Source organism: Gasterosteus aculeatus, chromosome 7 (assembly GCF_964276395.1).
Source record: "Gasterosteus aculeatus chromosome 7, fGasAcu3.hap1.1, whole genome shotgun sequence".
NCBI lineage: Eukaryota > Metazoa > Chordata > Actinopteri > Perciformes > Gasterosteidae > Gasterosteus > Gasterosteus aculeatus.
The window spans coordinates 18,886,390-18,905,976 of NC_135694.1; the positions used below are offsets into that span (position 1 = coordinate 18,886,390).

The 19,587-nt window shown below is 42.1% G+C and overlaps 1 protein-coding gene across 2 annotated transcripts in view; it reads left to right on the forward strand.

The window, feature by feature from the left end:
- Window positions 1–5,716: 5,716 nt before the first annotated feature.
- flrt1a (fibronectin leucine rich transmembrane protein 1a) overlaps window positions 5,717–19,587 on the forward strand; it is a 31,773-nt gene continuing 17,902 nt past the window's right edge. Inside the window, exon 1 of one of the 2 annotated variants that reach the window (XM_040182448.2) lies at window positions 5,717–6,317. The gene's annotated coding sequence lies outside the window, so the exon portion shown is untranslated. Of the gene's footprint in view, window positions 6,322–19,587 lie in introns of both variants that reach the window. The other variant, XM_040182449.2, reaches the window with a different exon arrangement.

Genomic DNA, 19,587 nt, shown 5'->3' on the forward strand with positions numbered 1-19,587 from the left:
AATTCTGAATATGTAAATGTGTTAAAGATGAAGAAAGCTTTGAGACATTTTTTGCCAAAAGTGTCTGTGAAAAAGTGCACTTTTGCGGGCTTCACACACTGTACACTAAATGTATTATCCACAAATTATTCTGTGATTATGTTTTATGAGATACTTCCATTGGGCCTGAGGGTCTTTGTGGAGATTTACTGCAGTGATTTATATCTCCCCTCCCTCCTAATACCTGGTGACCCAAAAGGATGTAAAAAAAAACGTAAAACGAACCATACCATCCGAACATGTAATACAAAGATCAATCCATCTCCCGCTCTGCAGTGTTTATGGGCTTCCGTGGTATCCGATGATAACATTCAGTACTGGCTTCACATTCCAAACGACTTCTGTCAAATTACTCTTTGCCAGATGAACAACATTCTGTGACTGAAGCATCCGCAATATAACGACTCTGCACCGAGATGAGAAACAAATGGCTGCCTTTCTAAATCTTGTGACAAAAAGCTTCTTAAAGTGTCATATATGCAATGATTCTTTCAAATGGTGGAAATATTTTGGGAACGTGTTGTTCACAATTTTTGGAGCTTATACAGCACTTTTGTCTTTGCCTCAACGCTGCAAATATTCCCTCTGAAAGTTTCAGAAGACTTTAAAGGCTGTGAAATCCTTTTTTCTAAATCCGCTTTTTACTTGCACACTATTTTCTGCCAAAGCTTGTACGTTTTTGGTTATTCCACTAACTAATTTATGTCAGTGTTGTTTTTCCGTGCTGTTCTCAGTGGTTGGACGTGGGCAGGACTCGAAAAGGGATGTCAGGTACCCATCGGATTTAAACAATAATACAAATCAGGCAGTTGGTTTGTTTGTTTGGGTTTTATGTCTGTATCATCTTTGAACAAACCATGCAATCCCGATTTAGCAGATTAGCTCTTTATTGGGCTAAAATAGATAATATTTTTATGATTTTATGACAATAATATGCTGAATCAGTGGAATGCTGCAAATGGAGGGTAAGATCTTGTATTCCGTAAGCTTGGCCTCTTATAGTAATTCATTTTTAAATGACTACTTTACCCACAACACCACTCACCCTGAGTTACCTCAGATTATTTAAGAAAACATTTTTCTCTTGGCCTCCAAGGTGAATGGAGAATCAACAGTCAAGTCAGTTCATCAAGAAAAGTCTTGAAGCAAAGGTACTGCGGTTGAGTCTTTGTTATACAAATGTAAAGTTTTGTGGGTGAAGTCAATTGAAATAAGTACTGTAGCAGAACACCGGCCCAACCACTCTACTTGTTCTCGTATACAACAAATTGACAATATCTGGACTCCTACCATAAAGACCTTCCTCAAAAGACCTTTCAGTTGATTGATTTTGTCCCTAAAGATGTGATTATTTTGAATCGCTGGACATTTGTGTTTTGAAGGTATGCTATGTTTTTTGTTAATTTCAAATACAGCTGTCCTTCCTGGTTGGATTGGTTTGCTTGTTGGACTCATAGTAGCTTTTGCGGTGGGGGTTACCCAGCTGGTCGGGTCGATCACTGCGCCTTGTTAGGAGAATAATTCTATGACAGGGAATAAAGCAGATAATTTGCCAGGCTGGCTGTCAACGTATCCTTTGGATTAAAGAAGCAAACCTACGCTACGGTACCATTGTATATCATTTTGAGGTGTTTGGGTGTTGCAATTTGTGACTAAGACTCACAGACATCCAGCGTTTCCTTCCTTGCTTGGAGGCTTAAAAGCTGGGTGGGATTCTACAGCTTGGGTGGAGACCACTGGCTCGACATGGCGACACGGTGACATCGTTTGGCCTAATTACTGAGCGAGACTTGCCAGATGACACGAATCTCCGTCAATTCTGTGTGGTTTTGCTGCTGACATGTGCGAGCAGCTTACTTACTGAAGTGCACTCGGTCATCTTTCTCCTTTAGCAACAGAACTGTGGCTTCTTGTTTCTTTTTTAAATCATCATTCTTACCTCTGTTACCTTTTATAGCCCGATGTGGCTTAAGCCTTTACACTCCTAAGGATCTTATAAATACTTGCTGTAATGTTGACTATCTGGTAAAATGTAAGCTTATTCAAGCATTACACTTCCTATAATTTGAGTTTAACTTGAGAGGTATTTAGTGAGTGTTTCATTCATTGACAAACTAAGTTCCGGTTCATGTTTTGTTTCCTTTCTTTCTGTTTCAAATGGCCATCAACTGCTGCATCGATACTACTCTTTCATTCTCGGGGTGGAGAGGCTTGTTTCCTACGCTAGTTGGGACAGGTAGTTTTTTCCAGGTATCTTGGCTTTTAGTGCGGCCATTAAGGTTTTGTACCTCACACGGTTTCCAAAAAGTCAATAGGACCCGTTGTATCTGTGCTGAGGCGGCGCTATGAATGTAATCAATGCCAGATTTCTCACCAGTGTTCACAGCTTTAGAGGGACTTTGTAAAGGAAACAGTGGAATAAACGGACCCTTGGCGTGAAAAGACTCTCCGCTTGTGGTGAATTAAACAGTTTGAGACCTGTTTACAAGAAGAGAAGTGCTGCACGGGGTTGCAGTGTTGATTAAATGGCAGTAAAGACAAACTAAACCACCCTTTACCCGTCTGCTTTACACGGTTCAGAGCCTGACCTGAAATCACTGCTGCTGCTTCTTACAAAATAGCAAGATGATAATGTTTCAGCTACAAATAAAACCGTCATCGACATCTTTTAGTGTTCGCTCTTCTTTCCTCTCGGAGCAAGTTAAAGCAAACCATAGATGTGAAAAAAAAATCACCTACTGTGCAGTAAAACCAACGATGAGGGCTCTAGGGTGAGTTTATAGCAGCTACTCAACTGTATTCCATAAAATAACATCCATACCCCCCCCCCCCCCCCTCCTCCTCCTCCTCCTTACCCGCTCAATCTATCTGCTTCTCTCGTTCTCCCACTGGGTGGTGGAGCTATAAATTAAAGTGAGGAATTACTGCTAACTGTTAGAATAAATTAAGGCGCTTTTGCGTCTGTAAACACGGTCTGACTACGTAATTACACTCCCACTCCCACTGAGACGCCCTGGAGAGGGAGGATAAGGAAGACAATGCAGTAGAGCTGGAGAGCCGTGGCAGTGGGTGAGGGAGAAGACAAACAAAACATCATAAGAGGGGTCAGACAACAGATTCTCGCCTTCACTAAATTCCTGGTGCTGGATGGGGACCCTTCAGATTAGGGGTTGAAAGGTGACTTTGAACTCCGTGATCGCAATCACCGTAGTGGTTATTAGGTCTTAAAGAACAAATACTGCAACTAAACTACGGCAAACTCCCATTTCCTCTGAATTTATATTCAATGTTCTGTTCGAAGCAGTCAAACATAAGGCCACGCCGAGGCTCTCGCTCTATCTGCCAATGTGGCCGCGTTAACGGCAAATCACATTTAGCAGCACAATAGGTCACTGGATGGACTCAAAGCCCCTTTATCACAAACGGATCTTAACAGCAGGCTTTAAACAAAAGCCAGATGCACACGGCATTTAAGGATGGCAGCATCATCTGCCTGAGCGTATGGCCTTTATTACGAGGTCCAGGCAAATTGAAATATCACATTTTGAAACCATGATGTCAACTGCTGACAAGCTGTGCACTCAAACTATGTTTTTTTTATTGATTTTCAAGATGTGCATTAAAATCAACCATCCGTAACAATGACTTTACATATCGATGTACACACACGTACATATGCATATATATGTATACACACACATACACACTTCAACACATAAAAAAAATATTATAAAAATAAATAAAAAATGCAAATTGGCAAGACCCACGCCCATTATACATCCCCATATATTATGTTAGGTCATATGTAGTTTATATTAGCCAGTACAAGACAACTGGTGTATGAGTATTGTAGTCCTCTCAGGGCTTCAACATGCAGAAGAATAAATGAAGTACAGAGACCACGAGGATCAGATCACCTTACTGCAGCTGTGAAAGTCACCATTGAGGCAGCGGAGCCACTGTAATGTCTGCAGCTGTCAGCTTGACGGTGATTGGACCTGTCGATGACTCGCACAAAGAGGTGTAGGATTGAGTCGCATGATCCGGACCGCCAGTCAGATTTGAGTCACAAATTTAATGACATCAGCCTGCCAATAACAAAAAAAGACTTTTACTTGGAACTCGTCACCAACAACTGGTAAATTAACTGTTATTTGAGCATTTTTACTCATTATAAACTACTGGATACATTCCCTAAAGCACAAAGATTAAAAAACGTTAAATGTTATTTAAAAAGTGTGCAACAAATCGATGAACTTCCCTTCTTTTGCTCGACCGGAATCTACCCGGTCAACTTAGCGTCAACCAACACAACAGCATCTCGCCAAGTTGCAGGAGAGAACCCCAAAGAACAAACATCATGGTACAGATGTACCATGGTGCATGTTGGAAAACAACCACACCAGTGGTGATTTCGAATGGCAGGGTGCGAAACGTGTGAATTGTGGCATTTCATTTGTTGAAGAGCGCATCGTGACTTGTGCAGGACTGGCAACACCAAGTTCAGGACTCCACAGGACTCGAGGCATGCTCGAGACTTACAAAACAAGGACTCGGTGCGGCCTCTGCTTGCACGCACATAATGACGGATAGCTCCCCTGACTCCCCTTCAGCTCCACGCCGGTGTCTCAGTTTGACATGGAACAGGCACTTTTGATTAGCACCTGTGACAGCTACAAACACGCCTACTTTCTCTCCACCTTCTTAAATCATCTGTGTTTTATTCATTCTTGGAAGCTTGGTGACAAAATAAATGTGTAGCTGTATTTTTCATTTTTCAAGGTCCTTCTGAATCATTGGCATTGCACACTGATCTTCAACGTTGTAATTAAAACAGCCTCGGATCCTCGCTTAAAGTTTTACCTTTGCGTACAATTCAGCTTTTCTGAACATCTCACAAAACTGGCTTCATTGAGGGACAGTTTTTGCTAATTCAAAAATAAGTGTGGGGACAAAGTGACTATCGATGGACCACTTCTATTCACACTGGCGGTTTCTTGGGAGGCTCGTAATGCAGGCAAGTTTTGGCTTTTGATGCACAAGTGTGAGCAGCAGGTCTGAGCTCAGCCACGCCGGTGGGATTCACAGCACTCGGTTCCTCCCGCAGTGAGACGGGTCCCACATCACTCTGGGGACTGCAGCAGATGTCCAACCACTTATGAGGACCACTTCGAAAACACTCTCTCCCTGTTAACGCTCGGACTAAAGAGTGCCACCAATGGACAGACACATAACCTGCCAAACACGCTGCGCAAATCAGAGTGGAGCTCTAATTACCTCCCCCCAAAAAGGATAAATAAATAAAATGCATCACAAAAAGGTAAAGAGACTGAGACCAGACGGTGCAGAAACGTGTGGAGAACTGAAAATGCATCTGCACACATTCCCTCTGGGTTTTGTTCATCAAAGGATGGATTTCTTGATGGAGACAGACAGACGGACAGATAGATGGACAATCATTTGTGTCTCATTTAGCACGAGCTCAGAGCACAGTCAAAGCACAGGAGCAGCTGAGGGAAAGAGAGAGAGAGAGAGAGCGAGAGAGAGAGTGTGAGACATGTGCAATATGCACCATGTCTCACTATTATTCAAAGGACACATAGAGGAAATCTTTCTCAAATGTATTCCAGCTTCCTCCTCCCTCTCCTTTAATCCTCTCCATCCATCCTTTTTCTTCTTCCTCAGTCTCTCTCTCTCTCTCTCTCCCTCTCTGTCTCTCTCCCTCTCTTCCGGAGAATAAAACACGTTTCGGCGCTTTATTCATCGCATACAGCGGATATAGCTGCGAGCCAGCACATTTTGTCGTTGTTTTATTTTATTTTTTTATTAAGCAAACGAAGCACGGATGAGCGAGCACGCGCCGGCCCGGTGACTAATTGCCATAATAAGGCGCGCAAGTTCGCCAGCAACACGTTTTTTTTTTGTTTTTTTTGTCCTGATCTTTTTTTTATTCCTCCGTATTACCATGTAGGCAGTGCCGCAGCGGGGAGGTAGCCGGGCGGAGGGAGCCGTTGCAGAGAGGAGACGGAGACGGGGGAGAGAGAGAGAGTGATCGCACCGGCTCTCCGGTCACCGGTCGAACCGCAGCATTCGTGATTGCGCCCGCGACAAACATAAGGGAATACAACGAGGCGAGCCTGTGGTCACACCTGCTTCTGGAGGACACCGGAGGACCCGTGCTGTGGGATTGAGACATACCCCCCCCCCACACACACACACACACTAAAGGAGGCGGCCAAATGCGAGGGACATTGCATCAAAGAAGCGAGAGGAATCCGGTAGGTGAGCGTTGATTGTCGATGTGCGCGGACTGACAATGTGCTGTTCATCATGGGATCTGGCCATGGAGGGTGGTGGTGGGGGGGGGGTAAAATCACCCCTTCAGTGTTCCATTGTGCGTTGTAGCCCCCAACAGGTATTCTAGTCTGACGTTTGAGGATCACTTCAAGAAATAATAAGGTCTGCATGTGAAATGACACCGTCGCCTTTTTGCAAATGCCAAACCACTTGATTGAGGATTCCTGTTTGAGTGATAATGTGAGAAGTGGATTGTGGTTCAAAGGCCCAGGCTGGATATAATTCAAACAACAAAAGGAGAGAAGACACAATATTAAAGCTTCAGGGTGATGGGCATGTCAGAATAAAACGAGCAAAAAACCCCTGCATATTGATGCCATAAAACACAATGCAGTTACACTTGTAATTTGAATAGATCAATGTCGGCATTTTAATGCCAGTTGGGTGGAGAAGTATCAAAGCAAATGCATTAAAGAAAAATCACAAAAAAATACCTAGCCTACTATTTGGAATGAAGAAGTTGGTGAGTTCTGAATAGCCTGAACGCAACCGCACCCCACCCCCACTGCTGGGTTCCCATTGACTTATCTGACTTGTGGACGGAATGACTGCATTTATTACTCCTGCAGCAGTGCCTCCCACCATGAATGCCCATTAAATTGTCATTAAGTTGGTAAAACAGTTGGACGTAATAGCAGGGCATGCTGGAATCAACACATCGCGCAGTAGATCTAAAGATGTGAATTACAAACATTATGATCCAGAGTAAATATCAGAAAACGTCACATTTTTCAGCGCAGTGCAAAAAGTCAAGCAACAATAGCTCTTTCAACACCTCTGAGAGAATCAGTTTTCAAGCATCAACGTCTGATCGTGACAGCATTTGGGTAAAAGATGTCGACACAGCTGCCCGATGCAACACATGAATAAATGCTGTGTGCTGAATATCAGGATCAGGGTCGACGTTGCGCGTGAAACCGCAATGAAGGGGCACTTCAGAGAGCCGTAACCAATCTCGTAGAAATAAAGAGCTGCAGAGGCTTGAGACATGCCTGCTGCACAACTTGATCCAACCTGGGCACATGGTACAGGGCGATAGACAAACAGATGGCATCTCCAGAGGAATTCATCTTGTGGAAGTTGGAAGAGATATTCTTGGATGGACTACCCTCTGACTCATTGGCACAGACTCCTGCTTCTGGCAGTAATGAAGGCAGCCGTGGTGAATGGCCTTGCTGATAACGTTGCTCACTTTTATGACTTACCCATGTTCCACCACAAACTATACCTTTTTTTAAAGGAAAAAAAAATCCCTGGAGTTGCACTGCAGCCGTAATGCTTATTACAGTTGCTGTGATACCGATAACGATTGCTGATAAGACTTGAAATGCTATATAAGGTTTCGGAGGAAACACGAGTCTACTCTACGAGCTGCTATCGCGTTATCATATAATTTATTGTTGCATATGCACTTAACGGTAACAACACGTATCACTCGCTAACCGATGCATCCATCTTGCTGGATCGGTACTCTGAAGTGGCTGTCTGGTGAGCTACGGAGGTCCATTGCACGGCTTCATCACATGTCAGTGAATATGCGAGAAATGTACATTGTGCTATGAGATGACCAAACGATGAAGTTTCTACCAAGGCTATTAAAGGATTAGTGGCTTTCTAGTCATTCGTTTGTAAAATCATCAGGCACAAGGTATCGGTAGTGCAAAGGTCCCACAGTGTGTTATTTGTTGAGCTGTTTTTCTGTGCAGCGGGTTCTGCACGTGGCCATGCATGCCAGTTACAAGCGTCTCTATGGCCCCGCTGCTGAGCTGCCTCGTTGATTTTCCTCATTGCATTACTGCAAACCTTTCAAATCAGTATATTGTGTCGGTTGATTAATGCCTTTTTTAAGTAGCTATGTAATAAGCAGGATAATGTAGACGGAACCATTCATTATTGCACTTGGTCTAGGAGCTTACTTTCGATAATGACCACCTCAACCTGCAAGCGCCCCTTGTTTGGCAACATGTAGCGGATCAGAGCCTCGTGCTGCTGCTGCCGGTGATCAGCCAGTTTCCAGGCCTGTTTCAATTGTGAGTGTATAGTACCTGCACATTTTTTACCTATTCACGTTATAAACGTATGTTCTTTTTCCAAATGCCTTTTCTCCCAAACTTTGGCAGATTAGATTGTTAACATGTTTTATCCACGTAGAAATAATTTTCTTAATAATAATAATAAAAACGAGCAAGAACACGCTGCATGGAAAAATTAAAACAAAACAATATACAGATTAAAATATCCCTGGGGTCACAGATTGATGACGTCGGCTCAGCTGAGCTAGATGGCCTTGACTAAACCACCCTACTCTACTTTTTGCTCGTACTTTGAGTAGGCAAACTTCCTGTCTATTAAACATAACAGCCTAGCTATTATACAGTCGGTCATGACAGCCCAGTCATTATGGGAATGACAGCCTTCATGCTGCCCATTGTCACCATTAACCGCTGATAAATTTATGGTTTGCAGTGTTCCTGCTGGTCGGTAGGTGGAAACCTGTCGTAGCAGATTGGAGTTGGACTGACAAGTGGGATTAAAACAGGACATGGAAATGGTTTCAGATTGAGTTAGACAAAAAGCACCTATACTTACTCACCATTCGCTCATTGCAGGTTAAGTCAATCCAAAAGAGAACTCCACAGTGTGGTGCCATATTGCTAAAACTGATTACTAACTAGTACCAAAACAAAATCCAAAATGTATGTGCGTGTGTCATGATGTAGAGCACACCCACATTTATGTGATGGAACACATCGGAAGATGATTTACTCTCGCACGGCAGGGGGAAATTGAAGGGCTCTAAAATGATGTGGGAGAATTAAGCCAAAAGAGAAAGTGGTATTTTCTCAGTCGCATTTAGAGATCTAATTTCTACAAAAAAGTCTTTAAATGGAATTGGTCATAGTAACCTGCATTTTGCACCCAACCGTTTTTTGTTGTTGTTTTTAATGAAAGCTTTTCTGAAGCTACTACCAGGAAAAAAGTCCCTCTCCCCTTTTCTCCACTGCAAGCATTGCAGGGTAGGAAAGGAGGGAAAGGAAAGGAAAGGAAATGGAAGGGAAGGCTTGGCATGGCTCTCTGGAGCCAGTGGGGTGGTGTTGGTACCGTTGCCATAGGGCCTGCGCTGAACAGGACAGCCTCTATCTTTGGCCAAAACCACAAAATAATTAGTTTTACATTTTGCAGGGCAAACCGCCCGTTGAACCTCTGCTGGAAGAAACGGAGGTTTAGTCAGTGATGGAGAGACAAGAAAGGGTCAGTTTGTGGCTCGTTGTGTCTCTCTACTAGCAGCTAATGAAGCATCTTCACGGCCCAGTCTGAGCTCACCCTTCACTCCTCAACATCCATCTTTCTTGTTTTCATGCTGCAGTCTTCCATTCTGATGACTAGCTCCTATTAATGTAATTTACACGTAAATGGAGGTATTACATCATATCCTTTGTGGGACATTTTGGGCAGCCATTAGTGTATTTCATTTCCAAATAGTTGGCAATACAGTGTTTCATAGATCTATCCAGACATTTATTGTAAACTTCCTGCCATCCTGTGCAGCAGACGCAGGAGTTTTATGAGTACTATTTATTTGGCAGAGCGGGAACAGGGGTATCAGCACATGCACTCCGGCCCATAGGCAAATTAAATACAAATGGACATGTCTGATTGTTCCCTAATGGCTCTTGATTGCTGATTGAAAATGAGTATGAAATATGATATACTAATGAATCAATTTTAACCGCCAGCAAGATCTTAGTACTTCCAACAGTATGTGGTCCTAGATGTTGTTAGAAGGTTATGTAGCAATAAGAAAAGGAAAAGAGTTTTGTACAACTCAAAAACCTCTATAACTGGCCTCAAGAAGACAGCATGAATCTTCTCTGGTGAAACAGAGCAAAATGAAGCATCTGAAAGTCAACAAAGAAAATCCATAATGAAGCATAGCCCCTATTATACAATGCGTGGTGTCCATTAGTGTTGATGCTCTCTACAGTCTCACTCTCTGACAACTGAGAGAAAAACACAGTCTACTTTATTTAAATCAGATGTTCGTAAACAAGATATTAGTTCATTATGGTGTCATCGTGAAGAGCAGAAAAATACCAAAGCATGTCAAGCTGTTAACAACCCAACCCCAAAAACATTGGTGTCAAAACTGTGATTATGAGCAACACCGTCCTCTATGCCCGCTTTGTAACTGGGTTGGTATCTCCAATAAAATCTCTATAATCAGATCCTGCATTCATCTTCTGCTGGAACCACAGCCGATGAGTTCTGAGATGAGTTTGTTTAAAGCCAGGTGGTTCAGCTGTTTCCTCCTCAGCTTCTTTTAGATATTGATAAGGATGTTGGAGCGGAGCGGCTAAAATTAAGCTTCAATGGAGATGTTTTAGCTCGACGAAACATGTGTGATGGCACCACCAAAACCACCAATACTGGCACGTGTTCATGTTGCTCAGGGTTACAGGAAGGATTGCAGATTGCTTCAATTTTGAATTGTTTTAGCATCACAGAAGGAGGAGGAGTTGAAAAAGGTAATGAATATATTGAATGAATAGATGAACCAGATCATATAGATGGCTCAAATTATTTAATTGACACTTTAAATTATTTTGATAATGCCCTATTTTGTTAAAAGGCCAATTCGTGGCATAAAGGGTGCTGAAGGGGTGCTTGGGATCATCTGGTGGGATGATAACCACCACTGTTACACTAACAGGCAGTCCCACCGCACGCAGACACTCCTATGGATCCCACCTATCAGAATGCATTGATAAATATGTAAGATCTATGAGGTTCAAGCTCACATTCTAATACTGAATCTAAGCCAGTGCAGGTGCAAAGACGAGAGATTGACATGATATCGCTAAAAAGAGCCGACAGGAACTGCTCCGCCCCCCCTGCTGTGCTTCAGTCTGGCTCTCTGTGCATTGCATATCTTCCCCCTGTTACATCAGCTGTGGTGGTGATATGACCATTTACTGTGGTTTGAGGTTTGAAAAAACACAACTTCCTGCATTCATTATGTATTTTTGAGTGTTATGAATGTCTGCCTTTTTTTACAGAAGCCAAAGAAAAAAAAACTTGTGATGTGTCAATCTTTTCCAAGCGGACGGCTTAACGCTGCGAGTGACTGAGTAGCTTTTCTTCCGCTGCGCATGCAGAGTGACCAGTTCAGATAAAAGCCCTTCGCTGATGAAAGCTGCAGGAGGGTGCGGGCGTCGTCCTCATTGCGTTGACGTTGTCGAGTATGTGACTTTACTTTAAAAAAAGTGTCATTCTACATGCGCTGGAATAGCATGAGTTGCAGGAACGGACATCAGTAGCTTAAAGCTGATGCCGTAAGAGCGACCTGTGCTGGATTAAAATCCCAATTCTTCCGTCTCAAAAGAGCCTTTGTTGGCATAACTTCCTGCTTCATGAATTACAGTGCCACCTTGAGAGACTCACATCGCCCTCGCTCAATTTTCATTTCTGCTTCAACCGGCTCTGAGTACATTGATGCAGGGGATATAACCTCCATCATATTCAATGTGGCAAATCAAACATTCTGCTCCTCCCATTGGAAATATGTTCTTCTGCCGTCTGGATTTTCTCGATCCTACGTATTCTTGAGGCCTTTTTAATCTAACAAACAAACAAACAATACAATATATTTTAAACAAAATCAACCTAACTGCTTCAACACAACCTGGGACACAACTTGTGTATGTGGAAATAGGGGTTATCTAAGTATATTAGCAATATCTCTTTGACAATGTAGTCTCATGCAGCCTTGGAAACAATGTTTCATTTAATGGTGCAGGGTGCTCTCAGAGGGGGCTTTGTCCTCTACTGCTACTTCATGCAGTGTAAATTAACAGTCGTCAGCTAAAACAACCCCAAAGCTACTAAGAATGCCATCTTGTAATCTTTACGTTGGCCGATAGTTGTTGTTGGCTATTCGTGTTTAATCTGAAATATTTCTCATGGTATATTAATCCAAAACATCTTGAGCAACGCAAGGAGAAACGGCCCGCAGCTTAAAGTAAGGAGAACATGCTGACAATTATTTGGAAAATCCCCAAAGTAATAGTAAAAAGAAATATGCCAAAATAACAACACCTGAATGTTGGCTTTGCTTAATCTAAATAAACAACAACATCTCTATCTAAATGAGACTTGGAGGAGGCTTTCTGAGGCCCAGCAGTATTGACATTTGTAGACACTAAAGCGTTTAAATCCAGTTAGAGAAGGTGTCCTCCAGTGATTTAGTGATCTGTTAAACCCCCCCTGTACCCTGTAAATCACAGAAATCAGTGTCCTATGAATCGCCTGAGAATGCATGCTCAGTTGAGTTTGTTAGTAACAGAGCTGCATCGGACACGGCTCGACCAAACACACACACGCAGGTTCAGAACAGTCCAAATGACTCTAAAGCTGCCGAATGCCGCTCTGTTCTGGGGCAAATGTATTAAATATTCAAGTTTCCAATGAGGGGGAATACGAGCAGATTGTATCTGCGTGTGTCGTGGCTGGTCGTGTAACATGAAAGGCTTAGAACAATCTATTAATCTGTAAATCTGCTGCAGCAGAGCAAAGACTACCAAGATACTTTATGCCAAATCCAATGTAAGTGTTTATGCAGAGGATGCTCAACCCATACATGTTGCTGACATTGTAAAATGCTCTTTTTGCAACTGTAGGTTGATTGTTGATGAGCGAGTAGCCCTGACAACAGGCTTTGTAAAGCGTGTTGCTTGGTTAGTAAGTGCAGCTGGATACTTGAGGGGTAAAAGTCGTCATGCTTCATACAAGAAGAAAGAGCTTTTTTGACCTGTCATTTTTCTGCCTCATTATTAGTATTTGTACAGTAGGGTGCTTGTGTTTGGATCGTAATGAGGACGGCACACTTCTTACAACATGATTGACTCCACTTAAACGCAGCCTGTGTTCTCCGCCAAAGTGCGACGCCAAACGTGGAATCAATCACAACCCCTTTTCCTCCTTCATATTGATGGATTTTTGTTCCCATGCAGAGTATGCATGAACTAACACATTGTTGGGTGTGGTTGGTGTCGTGTTAAACCCGAGGGTGCGCTCATGTGGACTAATGCACTGAGAATCACCATGTTGTGGTAATTTTTTCCATTAACATGAAAAATGCGCTGTCATGTTTGCTTTCCACATAAGACTCCCTCCCTCTTTCCCTTCAGCATTCTTTCCTTCTCTCTCTCTCTTATGACACCCTCTCTTCTTTCGGGTCTGCCATGTTTTTTTGTTATCATCAGGGAGACAAACGAGAAACAATAGAGAAAGAAAGCCTCGGGACTCTGGTCCTCACATCGTCCCCACTCCCTTGACTAGCCTCCATCTTTCTGTTCCCCTGAGTGACAACAGGCAGCCAGTGGGGTGCAGCGGGCATGCCAAGACAAGCACAGATATTTGCCAACTGACTCGCGAAAAAGCACATATGAACGTGACTCACTAACTCTGAGTCTCCTATTGTTGCCTTTTTTAAGGGTGGCTCTAATGCACACAGCAAACACGCTGCAGTCCCTGCTGCTCAAACAGCTTTGTGGCCATTAAAACATGCAAAAGCACGTTGACAAAAGGCCTGTAAATTAATCCAGAGGGACTCGAGGCACAGGGCCACGCGAGCAGTTGCCAGAAAAATCAATAATTGAAAGCAGCGGCGCACACAGAGGAATTGATTTAAACTAAAACACTTGTGTTATTTTATAGGCGGATTTGAAATTTAGATTGATTCAGGTTTTTTTTTTTTCTTTGATGGAAACGGATCAACATACTGAAATCCATTCCCTATACGTTCACATATTATGATGAAGATATCTGTGTTCATTGTCTCGGGAAGGCTAGTGGGTTTACTTTCTTTGTGTTTTTTACTGTAGCAATAATTAAGCTCTGCTTTGTTGTTCGTGTGGGTTCTTTCCTCCCCTTTTTCTCCTAATATAAAAGAAAGCCGGAGCTTCATTCATAGCAAAAAGAAGACACCTCCTCAAATGACTCTGCAAAATGCAAACAGGACCTTTTATTATACAAACAGCGTATGCCATTCCGCTCTCCCCTCTGTGCGTATCTTTGATATATATATATATGTATATATATATATATATATATATATATATATATATATATATATATATATATATATATATATATATATATATATATATATATGTATATATATATATGTATATATATATGTATATATATATATGTATATATATATGTATATATATATATATACATACATAGAGAATTCAGCTATAGACTACAGACAGCACAACTGACGTTAAACTGAGTCTTACATATGATTATGATATATCATAAGATTCTTGACTGTAAAGTGGTGTTGAATACAGGAGGAGCCTGCATGAAAAACGAGCATCAGTAACAATTTCCACAATTGTCTTGTTTTTCAAGAATTCCCCGATGGCAATCTTTTTTCATTCCTTCCCTCTAAATGGGAAGTGACATCTGGGTCAGGTTCTCTGGTTGATGTAGACTGAACAGCAGCTCTGGAAATCCAAGATCTGATTAGTGCTTTGTGGAGGCTGGATGGCTGAATTTTACAACAATTTTCAGGCGGAGGTCAGTTGTTTCGAAGAGGAAATTGCAAGACACGCGATTACATTTAGCATACAGAAAGAGAAAAAAACCCCAAGATGTGTCTCCTGTCACAATATGATCACACACACACACGCACACACACACACACACACACGCACACGCACACGCACACACACACACACAAAATATCCACGGGTAATCCGGTATTGTTGTAGAAGGAGGGCATGTCCAGCACTTCATTTAACACAGAAATGCACAAAATCGAAAAAAGAAACACAAAACATGAGGCTCAGACTTGAACCTGAAGGGATAAAGCAAGACAGGCAGTAATGGAAGATCAGGGATACAGGGATTTGTTGTTTTTTCTTTGATGGAGGAAACGGACAGAGGGAGACAAAGACAGAATCAGTGGCAATGATAATACCCTGGAAACCGTTGACAGACAGTTTTTATCCAACCTGATGTCTGTGTGAATCTTGTTGGTAGCACCAGTTAAAGGTGTTAACTTCCAGCCTCCTGACACTAATTACTGCCATTACTAATAACAGCTGAGACATTTGTTTAACAGTCAAAACAAACACACATTGTGTGTCTCTCTCTCTCTCTAGAAATGTGATAAATAGTTTTAATGACAAATTATCCTTGATTCCTTGGAGAGCACTGTGAATACCTTTAAAGTTTCGAAAAGTGTATTTGTCATGATTTGCTGATGATTTATATACCTCCTCAATAAACGTTCTACATTTCCACATTGGGAGCGTTACACAGATGTGCCATAGCTTTTACTCATGCTTATTTCATATATTTCCAATGCATGCTGTTGTGATGCATTGCACTGGTTGAGTACGTTGCCCAATAGCCATTTAAGCGACACTTGGGTCTCAGTGGTCATTGGGATACCTTCTTTACGAGCCCACTGGTCAATCAATCCCCTAATTCAATCCCCCGGTCAATCGTGTTTAAATGAATTATTCACAAACCATGACAGAAGGCTTAGTGAAGAGGCTCACTAGCAGGGCACTAAACATGCCCTGTACTGCAATAAAAGTGGATAAATTGCAAAGTGGGATAGTGAAGGGAACATTTATGTAAATCAGTGATGTATTCAGACGCTCTGTGGGCCACAAGATTAACGAGTTATCAGTAATCATCTCCAAGAAAGGGCTGTTTTAAAGCACAATTGTCATATGCACGAACAACTGGTTGCCGCCCAACGGAACATCAAAGACCCTGCAAACCTGATTCGTCAGCCAGCTTTGTGCTATGAGTCATTGGAGCCACCATGAACACACTTTCTATAAAAGTGAAGTCAGTTTTTAGCTCATGTTTAAGAGTTAGTTTTTCATTTCACTGCTTTGAGGTGGGTGGGAAAAGAGGATGATGTGGTGTGATAATCTGCTTTCAATGCTTGATCAGTTTTTTGGTTACTGTCCAGGAAATCTGACTCCGACAAACCACACAGTCCAGACGCAGCAGGTACATTTTTTCCAAAACAAAATAATAATTCAGACTTCTATTCTTCATAATAAGAATGTATTATTGAATGTTTTAGAAAGTTAGAAAAATGAGTAAAAAAAAGGAAAACATTATTTTGATTGTATAATAATGATGAAAAATGAATAACGGAATAACAATGAGCATTATGCTTGACTTATTACATACAATATCATACATATATGATTATTATGTGTCATCTGTATGGCAGCAGCACCTCACAATTTCACATATAATAATTGCCTGTTTCCTTTTGAAGCGGAAAATCTGTGCTCACAGCTCTATTTTTCTTGTGACATTTCCAGTGTGTTGTCTCAGTTTGTTGCTCCCCTTTGAGTGCTTGCATGCGGTCAGCTGTGGTAAAGCAACAGTCACAAATAACTTGCCCGTCCTAAACTTTGCGAGACCAGAACACAGAAGCAATCGGAGCTTGTTGCACCGCCCACACCGGGTCAGATCACAGCGACACGCCGGGCGCTGGCGGTGCGGAAGCCCCGTCCGGGGGCAATAACTGCCGCCCACACAGACGCGGCCCAGATGGACAGGTTTACTGTTTCTGATTTCCTCCCCTCCTCCTGCCTCTGAGCTGTCCTCGTTCTGCGCTGCAAGGCTTTGTGCCTTGTGAAATGAAGTGCAATGATCAATTGCACTGGAAGTTTCTCAGAAGGTTTAAAATGGTTCTGTGGCCCCGCTCTGCCTCCTGAATTGTTTAACTTTCCTCTGTGCAGAAAGACAAATGGCGACCCTTTATGTAACAGCCGTAAGCAGTGTGATTTTTAATACTGAAGGTGTTTAATATTTCAGAGAGTTGTTAAATATATAAACACATTACATATATTTTTATAATTTATGAGCTTTTTAGAAAATTACATCACACCTTTTTTATGAAAGTGTCTGTTTTCTTTGTTTTTTCATCAACACAATGGCAGTGTTTGACCCCTCTGGAAGTCCTTCGTCTTTTTTTTATCTCTTTCCAATTTTTATTGTCAAGAGTCCCAATCACTCATATGGCCGTGGATTTCTTTCAGTGCTCTCCCTCTCTCTCTCTGGGAATAAAGGAATGAATAGCAAATGATAATTAAAAAAATTGCAAGGAAAACGTAAAATGTTGTGACATTGAGACTCTGAGACGGCACAGAGGGTTTATGGCAGGCGGCTTTTCCGAGGCTAAACAAAGACAAAGGAAGCAAATCACTTAGAATGGTAAAATCTGCTCTATAGTTAATGAAGTATAATGCTGTGGCCAATGAGGTGAAAGCACTGCAGAGAGCCTACGCAGTGTGTGCTTGTGTGTTTGTGTTTTTGTATTTTCAGTACGAGTGTGCGTCAGTGTGCTTTCTTGTTTGAGTGGGGTTTGTTTTTATCAGGGGGCTGCGATGATGATGCTGCCATACAGAAAGGGTTTGGAATCTTTCAAGGAAGAAAGGAGCGTGTCCAAGAAGTAAAGGAGACAGAGGTTAATCTTAGTGGAGGAAGAAGAAGGACGTGGTCATGTTATTATATTGTCATTATGTAATCAGTGGCATAAAATTGTCTGAAAATTACAATAATATTGTTTATCGCAAAAAACCTGGACAGAAGGAGTCCACAGCAGAAATATGCCTACGGGTACTATGACGGCACAGTATATTCAACTTTTATCTGAGGTTAGAGAGCAGTACTCTCACTTTAAAAACAAGAGCTGGAGCCAGAATTATTTTAAGGGAATTGAACCGTCACTTTGTTCTGCAGAACACTGTCAAAGTCAAGGCCGTGTTGCTCTGTTAGAGTGAAGGCCACGCGGTTTGAAAGATAACAACTGAGGCTTGATTCAAATAGTCATTTTTGCTTTATAAAGGTCCTAACTGAGTAAAATGACTCGAAAGTTGTAAGTGGCCGCCATGATAAGAGCTCTTTGAATTCCCCAAATTCTAAGGAAAGGCGCTTCAATGCTTCCCTACTTAGCTCCTTTAGCATAGGAACCTCTGGACCATCCTTTATGTCTAAACTCCACATGCATTCTCCCAACCATCTCTTCTTGACCCCATGACGTTTTCCACAGAGGTCAAGGAAAAGAGGTTAGCAATAGATGTTAGTAGGACATTTTTGGGACTATTCGAAATCAGCCCAAATGTCATCAGTCCTGACAAATATGGCTGAGCTGCAGTGCTGAGGTCAAAGGTCATGATATGAGTGTTCACACACACAGCTTTTTTTTCTCCCCAGAAATAGTCATCAGAAAGTCAACAGATGCGATGATGGAAATAGAAACTACACAGACTCCTTTGAGACCTCATTCTCTGTAGTGAAAATCCCATCATTCAAATGGAAGAAACTCAAACCCCTACGATACATAAAAAAAAAAGTCATGTTTTTTTTAATTTAATTGACCTTCCTGCATGAATAAGCGCATACAACCTTTGTTGACCTGTGACGAGGGTGATTAGAGCATTCTCTTATGGAAACCACTTCTCAAATGATTTCCTATTTACACTCCATTTGTCAAGTACTGCTCCATCATTTTATGCTTGACTTTATATTCCTAAAACTGTGCAGACAGTACGGCGCTCCTAAGGGCACGTCAACATGCAAACGTATTCAACTATTAGACCTTGTTTATTATGAACTGTGCAGTGTACGCGATTGGCTGCAACTTTTTAATATTTATGCAGCATGACTGTTCCCAAATGATGCTCACAGGAGCAAGTGGGCTCAAATTAAGGCCAGCTCATGCACATGTGGAACAAGACAAGCAAGGACACATTTGTGACGTGTAGCCTCTTTGAGCAATTAGTGCTAACATGGCTCAGGATGTGGATACATGCACTGAACAGCACAAGGGACTTTTGAGGCGGTCAAAAGATAAAGTAAGCCGGTCGGATCAGCGACGGCTATTTCTGTCTTTTTTTTTGGTCCGAGCTCGCTGCAGGGAGGAGAGGTTTGGAACGCTGTCTGCTCGGGTCGGGTCGGGTGAGGGTGACCCGTCGCGCAAGTGGGAAGAATTTTTAGAGGAAACGTTTAGGGAGGTGAAAGTGCTCACTGGGCTCCACCTCTTCTGCAGGCTGTAGTGGTCACAGCATCAAAGATGAAAAGAAATAAGTAGTTTAGTTTGCGCTCTGTTGCTCTCTCTCGTGGGGCTGTAAATTTGTCATT